The following is an 11,925-nucleotide window of genomic DNA, read 5'->3' as shown; positions in this document are numbered from 1 at the left end:
GATGAAAGGTACACCTGATGAAGGGTGGAGAGTAAATCAGCCGAAACGTTGTGGTAACAACAAACAAGACGAGGACACATGTCTGTCCAATGTAAATAATGTACAGAATTCCGCATCTCTAAAATATAGAACAGTGAAAATCAGACTAGGTTGGAATTTTATTGATTAATATATATATATATGTATGTGTATATATATATATATATATATATATATATATATATATCCACGAGCCTTGGCAGTGCAATTTAACTTGATCTGAGAGAGGAATCTCATGTTTGAGAATGTACAAACTCTCAAAATATAGTCGGTGCTTTAACTAAACGCTATAGTCTTGATAGGGTGTTTGCCTAGCTTCCTGAACGCCGTGTCGGTGTTAGGTTAGCTCCCCAAACGCCACTGTTTAAGAAAGCAACTGTAAATGTGTTAAACCAACTTAGGAATCTGAACTCTTAGATCAACGTTTAATTTGGTGATGGAAAGAGTTTTATCTATTTATGCTTACAAACTGAAACAAGAACAACAACAAAACGAAATTTAAGTGTTATTTGGGTGAACAAATCTGAACAAAGAATGACAAAGTGAGCTTTTGATATTTCCAAAAAGAAACCAATTTAATTTTGGTCAGCTGGAAAAAAACAACAACAAAAACTCTCTACTTTAAACAACAACAATAATAACAATACTGCCGTCTGCACCCCCCCACCACCGCCGCCGCACAAAAAAAAAAACAACAAATAAAGCAAGAAAAAATTCTACCACAGAAAACTCTTCACCCGTTGACTGATCACTTACTCTCTTAATGGATATTCTAAGTATTATTTATATATCGATGTCAAAATAAAGCTTTTTTGAGAGAAAAATTGTCTGGCTTAGAATATCATCGTCGTCATCATCGTCATAACCGCCACCACCGCTGCCGTCGTCGCCGCCGTCGCCATCATCATCATCATCAACAGCTACAACTGCGTTTTGTCCATTAGAAAGCAGCGACACAATGCGGGATAGACTGCCTTGCGGTATTCGTTCCGTCGTCCTCTGAGTGCGAATCCTACTGAGTTCAACTTTGCATTTAATTCTTTCGGGGATGGCTAACGAGAGCGCGCACACGCACACACACACACACTCACACAAGCCGTCGATGGATTGGCAGGATTTAGCATTTGTTGCGGTTCTTTGCGTTCAGAAGACAACGTCTGGCAACGCGACTCTGATACCAAGGAGTAGCAACCCCGCTTTTTTTTCTAAAAAAAAAAAAAAAGAAAGACCTCTCCTTTTGGTAATACTGCTGGTGGGGCAAGGGGAAGGGAACTTGTCTGCTGCAGAGAAAACTGAAGAAAGAAACAAAACCTTTCTGGGGTTTGCGCATGATAATAGGTTACAAAGACGAGGCTTCAAGTTGACCCGATGAAAAGAACAACCTGCTCGGGGAAACTAACATGCAAGTGGCTGAATACACCACAGACACACGTACCCTTAATGTAGTTCTGAGGGAGATTCAGCGTGGCAGAGAATGCGACAGGGATAACCCTTTTCAATTACAGATGCAACTCATTTTTGCCAGCTGAGAAGACTGGAGTAATGTGAAATAAAGTGTCTTGCTCAAGGACAACGCGTTGCCGGGAATCAAACGCACTACCTTAATATCTTGGGCCGAATACCCTAACCGCTAAATCACGCACCTCCACGCATATTGGTGCAGATTCATGGTTAACCTTGTCCAACTTTAACCGATAGAGGCCCTAAGCTTAAAATTTAATTGTTGTTGTTTAGTTCTTAGTATTGCTATGATGAATTATGATGAAAGACGTAACCGGTCTGACGGCTCTGTATTTTTTCGTTTCTTTTATTTAGATTTTTCTAACGTGTTTTTTGTTGTTGTTTGAAGCCGAAAGGTCGTTTATTTTAAAGGAGATTCGGTTGCTATGTGTAACTAGGTGAACAACTTCCCAGAGGTGCTCTTCCTGGGTTCGATGCTGTTGATGCTATTGTAGCTGTAGTTGTTTGTTTCTCACCTCCCCCACCATCATCAGTCGTGATCATGAAGATCAAAGCCGTTAAAGGCATGAGCATCCTGTGGTTTCTTCCTTTAATTTAGACAGTCTGTCAGGGACAGCGGTTGGTAAGGTGGTCATTATTGACCCGAAGGGGTCGATAAACACCCGAAACGATTTTGAGCATTAAGGGCACTCGGCAGAATTTGAGCTCAGAACATAAAGACGTGCTAACAGTTCTACCAACTTGCCGTCTTTCAAAGGTGTTAAAAATAATCCTTTCTGCTACAGGCGCAAGGCTTGAAATTTTTGGGGAGGGGCTAAGTCGATTACATCAACCCCAGTACTCAACTGGTACCTAATTTATCGACTCCGAAAGAATGAAAGGCAAAGTCGACCTTGGCGGAATTCGAACTCAGAACGTAGCGGCAGACAAAATACCGCTGAACATTTCGCTCGACATGCTAACGGTTCTGCCAGCTCGCCGCTTAAGATATTCTTTTCTACTCAAGGCACAAGGCCGCCTTAAGATATTAAAATAATATGACTGATAAAATGCTCACCTATCTAGGATCGAAACTGCAACCAACTCTCTAACCTCATTCAGAGTGTTTTGTGATTAAAAAAAAAATTTTGCTGAAATAGAATGGTCCAATATTTCGTCCATTTAATTGTTGTAGTTTCAAAATTTGCAGCCAATCACATGCAAAGAAACAATGATTATAGAAATTACTCTCTCTCACACACACGCTGAAATTTGTTGCTGCTGTTAAATCAACGGAACTTGGTCGGCATGTTAACATTAAAAAAAATCAAAAAATGTCTGTTTGCAGATGTTAGCCTTTCACAGTCGACGGAAGAGATGTCTGAAGGGTAGTTAACGCATTTTGTTTTATTTTAAACTCTATTGTCGGAGAAGAATGTCACCCACTCAATCACATATTTAAATATCATAATCTTTTTACTGGAAAATATTTCTTTTGAAATTTATTGTAAACATTTTTAGCAGTAATGAATGCAGAATCTTTCTTTTTTGTTTATACAACTTGAAATTTATCATTTTATGTTTTTAATGACATTTTCTGTCTTGCTTTTAATCAATTGGTTTTCTTCACGTCAGCTTCTTCGCGTTTTTTATTACTAACATTTTGATATAATTTTTCATTTTCTTGTGGCTCTTCAATCGCTGGCTACTTGAAATCGAAACCAATCGGACTGACCGTTTATTTTGTTCTGCAGCCATGACCTGTTCGAATGAAGAACAGTAATATTTCTGATAAAAATGAGACAAATGGAACGTAACAGAACAGAATAATATGGAAAGAAAAAAACTATTCTCCTTTTGTAAGCCTGTCATTTTCAGATCTTTTAAAACCTATACCGTCTCTAGACTCCAAGAAAAAAGGCGGCTGAATTATCCTTTTGGAATAATCATAAAATTTCTATTTTGCTGAAGAAAAAAGTAAAATTTCCTTAAATATCGTTTGCAGATATTGCTTTTTTTTTTTTTTCGTTATTGTCCATTGTCGACATTTGTATAATCTGTTAATCAGAACAAAATTAGTTAATAAGATTTCCTACAAATATCTAATTTGTAGTTGGGCTTTTAACAGAATTGAATGGCTGTTTTCCACATAAACTGGAGAACTTTTACTCTTAAACTCTCGATGTATATGAAATAGATACCATTATCGATTCTAAACTGGCTGGTGGTTACAAGTAGTTTCTTAATTTAAAAAATGTTTTTGGCTACTTCCATGAACATCAATCTCTTTGTTAGAATTTATATACATCACATCTCTTCCCCTGCGTGTAATTGTCGTTATTTTTCATCAGAAAATATCAAGTGCAGTAAATAAAAATTCTGTGTTAATCATTTTCACAGGCTGCCCTAGAAAAACATTTTCATTCTCTACTAATCTCAATGTGCAAGTACACAAACACCACGGCAGACTAAAACCTACTGAGGGATGTACTGTACTATCTTTTGCCCGGCATATGGTACCTTCCTTTCCGGCATGACTCCGTATTTTATCCAGCATATTGAACCACCTTCAATCTGGTATATTTCTCTACAAGTAATCCGGCATATAGTACAACCTTTAATTTGCTATATGACCACCTTTTACCAGGTATATTCCACCGCTCGTAATCTGGCGTACCACATTTAATGCGGGATATCGCCACGGCTTTATTCCGGCATTTGTAACGACTTTTAATCCTGTACACGACACCATATTTAATCCTGAATATTCCACTGCTGATTAAATCCAGTAAATGTTATTTCATGCAATGAAGTATATTGTGCCACCTGTAATCCGGCATATTTTACCACTCCTAATCTGGATATGGCATATTTCACAACATTAATCCAAAATACTGAACCACCTGTAATTCGGCATATTGATACCATCTTAAATCCAGAATACGTCGGCATATGGCACCACCTTTAATTCGGCAAATGATGGACCTTTAATACGAAATGTGGTTCGATAAGCCGGATTGAAAGTGGTGCCATATGTCGCATATCTCGGATGACATGTAGTGAAATATGCCGTATTAAAGATGGCACAATAAGCCACATAAAAGAGTGGTCATATAGCGGTTTGCAGATGGTGTCATATACCGGATAAAACGTTTCGAATATGAAAAGTTTTATAAACCTAGAAATGTCGAGTGGTTGGTGGTTGGCGCCACCTGAGGAGATTTCGGCTATTGTGTTAAGAAACACTGTGATATTCAAAACCATGAAGACAGCTACAAGAAAAATAGAGCTTGCACCGATAGAAGCCATAGAGGAGTGTATCAAGGAACTGAAAAGACTTGCATTACGAGAGGGAGAAAATACGCCACTGTGGAGGTGCGCTTCACAATGGAGGAGGAAGCAATAAAGCACTCCACAGAGGCTACAAGATCAGAAGAACGGATGCTCCTGCCTTCGTACTGTGGCAAACGTGTGGTCAAAATGCGAGTGGGTAAGGTGCCACCCGAATTAAAAGAATGGCTGATGACAGCCATAACATAATATGAATGATGGGAAGATTTTGAAGGCAACCAGGACCCAGAAAGTAAACTACTGGAGATATGGAATTGAATCGACAATACAGGCAACTACGGAGGATTTGAACAGTGGTGAATGAGATTGTGCTGCCAGAAGATGTAAGATTGTGAGTTATTGTGGAGGGAAGGCCCCCGATATGTTTCACATGTGGAGAGAGGGGCCACATGAAGGCGTGGTGCGCCCAAAGAGTACAACAAGCAGAAAAGGTAGAGAGAGGAGAGTGTGGACCAGTTCATGGTAACAAAAAAAGGATTTACTGTGGTTAAAAAGAAAAGAATGAGGAGCGGAGGAATGAGTTCTCCGCCAGAGAAGCAGAAAAAGAAGAGAAGAGAGATTCTTTAACCTAGCAAGATTCTCTATTAGAAATTTCTGTAGTTTTGAATTTTAATTTTTAACGAAAGGTAACAGAAAAGACCGAAAGGTTTTTCAAAGTATCTCATGATTTTTAGATAAAAAAAAAAAACTATTCGGTAGTTGAATAATTTCCTGTTAAAAGGTAATTTGATTGCAAAAAAAGGTCTTTCATGTTTTGCCAAAAAATTATTTCATAAAATTTATGAATGAGATAACCATTTCGCATTAAGTATCAGCCATAAGAAAGTGTCCTTATTTAATATGCTCAAAATCATTTTTCTTTCAACTGTAAGTGATGACACGTTTTTTTAGATAAAATCTTTTTTTACTTAAGCAGACGAACGTGCTTATAAGGTCGTCTGGCTCATTTGATTCAAGGAATTTCTTGTTTTCAATTGAATAGTATTCTTTAACAAAATTACTTCCCCCTCAGCGTATTCATTTCAGTGAAATTGACTTAAAATTCTTGTTGAGGAGTTCAGTAGGGCAAGTTTAAAAAAAAATCAATACTTATTGATATTGTAACATGGTTTCAGTTCTCTTTGAAATCATTTCACTTCTCTCAAATGACTAATAGAGATGAATTCTTAAGTTAGTATGTTTTAGATGTTTTTTTTACTAAAACTAGCTGAAAGTATGGAAAATATTGACACTGCTGGGAATATGGTAGAAGTAGCAGATCTCAATTCTCAATGATTTTATGCGCATAATTTTGAACTTAACTTTCATCACTCATGGGCAAACTTACAGAAAAAAACAGAATGTGTTAACATTGTATGAGAATTTTTAAATAGTTGATTCGTCTGTATGAAAAGGTCAAACGAAGATGATCTGATACTGGTGAAGTACAATATTTGAATTTTCTGGAGAATTATAATCAATTCTCTGATTTATCTTTTTCTATCGTTGCTGTTTAGCCTTAAGTTATTCTTGTACTTAATATAATCAAAAGTATTCCTAGTTGAGCCTATCCAGTGGTATTTTTTAGGAATAATGCATCTAGGACTAACTTATCCCTATCTCTTTTTAAATATCTTACAAGGGGCGATTTCAGTTTTCTGCTATAATTTATAGCAGATTGTGCAACTCCGTATACGGTCCCTTGGTATTACGAAGTGAACTATGTCTAAGAAATGATGTATTGTTTAAGCGCCGTTTGCATATGCTTGTATTCCTTTGACTGTCAATCGCTATGGCGGAAGAATGTGTATGGTGGACGCGTCTGAAAGGTCTAGAGACAAAGACTTTCCTCTCTGGGCAATCTCTGATCAACTTCTTCAAGTATCACCTGAAGAGGAAGGTGAGAGTAGAAAGGGAAGTCTTGTCTAGTGAATGCTTCAAAAAAAAAAAAGATGGGTGAATGTAGCAAGAATGGCACGTGTGAATGACGGAGCCACCTTGAGCATAACCCTATAAAAGAGTAAAAAAAAATCAAGAAAAAAGGCAAAAGAGAGTCACTTACTGTTATAGTCTCTTCAATAACAATGACAATATTGACCAAGGTTACCGTGATCTTTTCCGTAGGCTTTTCTTTCCACGGCTAAACCTAAACTGTCCTCCCCTTTTTTACACAAGAACATTACTGTGATATACGATCCCTATTGATCGTTTTTTTTCTTCCCGATCCCTTTTGATCGAACTCCCCCCGTTTTCTTTCCTACGATCCCTTTTGATCACCCCCCCCACTTTTCTCCCTCTCCTTCCCCCTCCCAAAAAGAAAAGCTCTACATTGTATTTGCCCCATCTGTGTTGAGCCCTGTGTGGCTATACACACATATATATACAGAAATAAACACACACACACACACACATGCACAGATATGTTTGTTTATACATATAAAATTCATATGCATAAATATCTACATGTTTGCTTTTCCATCAGTCTATATACTACATATATTATCTATCCGAAAAGATTTATATATACATCCATCAACCTTTCGATGTATTCACACACTCACACACACACACGTGTACGTGCGTCTTTATATGTACATTCAAATATATATATATATGCTTTATATGTACATTTACATCTATATATGTATATACACACGCATAAGATTTCACATATAGCTTAAATAATGGCCATATCTACATTTTATGTAAATATAAGTGAATCTACATTTCTTGCGTATTATCTTCCTGCATTTTTTAGAAAGTACCATACACATGCGTACGCACACTCACGTGAGAGCACGTACCTGCGATTTTCTGTCTAGGTAAATGTTACAAACTGTAAAATATTCAACGTGAATAATAGTTTTATATATATTTTTTCCTTCATCCTATTTGCTTTTTTAAGCACTCGCAAAGCAGTTTTTTTTCATTATATAGGAATACATATTCATATATTACCGCGTGCTCTCTCACACACGCACAAATGCATATACAACATATACACACGCACATATGCGTACAGCATATACTCATGCTCTTCTGTGCAGTAACAAGGTATATATTTCTGTAAATATGTATCATATTTAAATGTGTGTGTATAAGTAAATAGGAACCTTTGATTTTACGCTGTGCGATATCTTCATAAATTTGTGTATTTTTCCTCTTTTGTACTATGAACTTAACCTACGTATGTATTCTCAACATAAACACTTAAAACTGATTATATGTTCGTGTGTTTATGTATGCCTGCATGTGTGTGTGTAGGCATGCATGCATGTATGTATGTGTGTAGGCATGCATGCATGTATGTATGTGTGTAGGCATGCATATATGTACGTATGTATGTATATGCATGTATATGTGTGTGTGTATATATCTATATGTATATATATATAATTAATGTATGTGCATATGTATGTGCAAATGTCTATGCATGTGTGTATGTATATGTGTGCAATATATATTTATATACGTGTACACAGATTTAATTTACTTTATATATACATGCAATCTGATGTCTTGTATAACACCAACATTCCCATTAAAAGACAACCATACATCATATTTTATACATTTGCACTGGTGTACGTATGTATATATATATATATATATATATAAGGTAAAATTTTAGGTAAAATTATATATATATATATACACACATTCAAATATTCACATACACTTACTTGTAGATTGAGGATATACACGGAGACACATGGAAACGTATGCAAACATTACTCAAACTTAATTTCTCTCCAATATTCTCCTGTTTCTTAACATTCTATCACTAACGCTCAATTCTGGAGTCTTTATGTATATCTCTTATATCCATCTCTCTATATTTGCATTGATACTATTCAATTTTCTGCTCTTTTTATTCAGCCTGACCGAATTTTGTTTAAAGCACATAAAAATACAAATACTTCAGTGTGTGTGTGTGTGTTTGTGTGTGCGTGTGTGTATTTTTGTATGTATGTATGTTTGTACGAGGGATGCTGATAGTTCCTGGCTTTGGGTAAAAGAAAATATTGGAATATCAGTTAATTACGAGTTTGTTCAACATATTCCTCACTCAGATTCACACACTTATCACATTAGTCGGTCAGTTTTTCTAACCCCTGTAAAAGAACTCGGAGGTTGGCCCTCAGACGAGGCCTTTCGCTATACCCTTAAAACCAGGAACTTTTCAGTACCTCCCGTATGTATGTATGCGTCCATCCGTCCATCCTAACAAGTGTATTTATGTGTTCGTGCAGAGGTAGCTAGAGGGAAGGAGGCAAACACTTAAGTGCAAATGAAAAGAAGATACTGAATATGGTTATATTTTTGTCTCATTCAACTCGACCAGCGTGCACTTTGACAATGAAATATTTCCAGTGTGTTTATGTTTCAGTTTGCTGAACCATTTGAAGATCGGACTTATGAGAATTTGAAGCTTCGGTTTTACCTATGTATATATAACGTGTGTGTAGTGTACATAGGTGTATATGCATATATCAATGTATCTGTCCCTGTACATATGCATGCGAAAACATATCTGTCTGGCTGTCTGTCTGGCGATGAAGGGAATGGGACAGGTAGTTAGATTTATATAATTTGATATAAGTTTTTATCCGTCAGTCTCGAGATCGTTGCTTGATAAAGCGATTGAGTTCGCAAAAAACACATGTCAGTATTGACCACATGGACCTGGACTTTATCATGTATGCAGGAAACCACTTCTGTTTAGTCAGGGCTCAGCGTGGATTAAAAACTCTGATGCAGATGAATTGTTCGATGCATCGGTGCGGACATCTGCGATCTTGTAGGTTTCTTTATATTAAATACACTGAGAAACAAGTTTCCATCCCACGATATTGGCGTATACCAGGTTGATGGGTTGTAAATATCTCATTGCTGTGATGATTACACTTTCGAAAAAATTAAGAAAGACTCATGAATATCTTTGGTCAATTATGCCTCAAAATCACTGTCCCACTAATCTGTCAAAAGTCTATTTTCTAGATGTTTCTCTGGATATAAACTCCCACACCTATAAAACGTACCGTAAACCAAACGACGAACTCTCCTATATACAAACAATCCTGTCACCTACCTATAGTGTTTAAAAACCTGATAACTAACATGATTAATAGGATATTTAATCTCCTTTTAAAGAAATATTTGATAAGGCAATTCCTGTAACAAAGTCCTAGCTAACAACGACTTCAGGAATAAGATATATTGCATTTCTTCAAGTAAAAATATATATCATAAAAATAGACCTAAAAACAGATATAGGAAAATAAGGTTCGACCTCCTCACCTCATTTCTCTCTAAATATTAAAACTAATGCAGGCCAGAAATTCATGTCTTTTAGATAAGCATTTCACAGTAGACCATAAATTCAGGAATATTTTTTAAGAGATGTTCCATAAAAATATCTCACAGTTGCTGCCTGAATATGAAGATCCTTATCACTCGTAAGCATCACCAAGAGCCTACTCTCAATTGTAATTGTCGACTCCCTAAAGCTTTATTTCTTGCGCAGGCCTGTATAATAAACTCCGTCGTCTATAGTGTTGTTAAGATTTCCAAGTGAAGAGAAAGATTACATCGGTTTATGGCGAAAGTGATTTCAAAAGACGTAATGCAAACCACCCATTCCGGCACATAAATAAAAGTAAAGTCACTAAGTTGGCACCTCGCATAAAATCAAGTGGAGAGTCTTTGAGAAATCCATGCCATATGTAAATGGATCTAAGAAATGCAAGTTATGCGCAGCTGAAAGATAGTACATTCTTTTAAATTTCAAAATTCCACCTCATTACTTAATTCAAGATCTGAAAATTTCACTAATTGCAAGCATATCGAAAAATTTCTATTATTGAACTGGAGGACACCATCCTCTCCGAACTGAACAGCTGTATGCACACTTTGTAACCCTCTCCGTTGCATTATCCATCAACAAGTAGTTTAGTTATGGCTTTTACAGCCATAACTATTTCTTTCCTTTCTCTGTTTTTAATCACCCTTCCACAGTCTGCACCAACCGTCTCATTTTTACTCGTGATATCTCTATGTACCAGCGTCCTGATTTTCAAATAGAATAGACCATGTGCTCAGAGACTTAGGACTGATTGGAGTAACACCAGGTGTGTTATAAAACAAAGAAAAAACTGCATAGACACGTGTCTCAAAAGCAAGAAGCTATTAATAGCTCGTATTCTTATACTGTGTACATTAAATGATATATCTATAAGTATATCACATACGAACACACAAACACGTATCATGTATGTATATACCACACACATATATGTATATATCACACACAGATTTGTATATATCGTCTATCTATCTATCTATCTATCTATCTATCTATCTATATAATGTTTGTATGTATGATGTCTAAAAAAGATCCTTTCCGAAGTGACAACTCTGCATCATGTTCTGTAAAATCTACAGTAATAAGTATGTAAATAGACACCATGGAGCAAAAAAAAAGAGAAGCATAAATAAAATTATAAATAAATGAAAAGAAAACAACTTGAAGTAAATAAATACTTTTTTTAATATATTTTCTTCTTTATTCTCACGCCCACATCCTGAAAAAAAAAATCTTTTTCGAAAATTACATTCATGTCTTCTTCAGTTTCCAATTCTCTATATTGTTTACATTTTGACACGTGCAGACTGGGATATAAATGTCAAAATCTGATGATACGATTTTATAGAAAGCAGTAAAATACGGCGTAGACGAAAAAAAACTACTCTTTCTTCAATTCCCCCGTTCTTTTAAATTTCTTCCTTTATTTTAACTTCTCTTTTTGACTTATTTCTGCTCACAATTGGAACATTTAAAATAATGTAACAAAACTAAACAAAAATTGTTTTAAAAATAAATAGTAGAAAAAACAAAACAAAACACAAACAAACGAAAGCAACATGGAATAAACCGGATAAAAATATAGAGTAGAATATATAAAGAAGGGAGATAACCAATAAAAAGAAATGTAAGCAAAAAACCGGAGTCTATACTATATTTTGTAATGTAATTTAAATTATATACATTTATACATACATAATCACACATGCACACAAATATATATATATATATATATATATATATATATATAT

At 35.6% G+C, this 11,925-nt stretch overlaps 1 long non-coding RNA gene across 1 annotated transcript in view; it reads left to right on the top strand.

The window, feature by feature from the left end:
* Positions 1-2,705: 2,705 nt before the first annotated feature.
* LOC128249390 (uncharacterized) overlaps positions 2,706-11,925 on the top strand; it is a 107,651-nt gene continuing 98,431 nt past the window's right edge. The window contains exon 1 of the long non-coding RNA XR_008265498.1: positions 2,706-2,867. This is a non-coding gene — a long non-coding RNA (uncharacterized LOC128249390). The remainder of the gene's footprint in view (positions 2,868-11,925) is intronic.

Source organism: Octopus bimaculoides, chromosome 14, assembly GCF_001194135.2.
Source record: "Octopus bimaculoides isolate UCB-OBI-ISO-001 chromosome 14, ASM119413v2, whole genome shotgun sequence".
Classification (NCBI taxonomy): Eukaryota; Metazoa; Mollusca; class Cephalopoda; order Octopoda; family Octopodidae; genus Octopus; species Octopus bimaculoides.
Note: the sequence above shows the minus strand (reverse complement) of the source record. Positions and strands in the feature narration are given on the sequence as shown.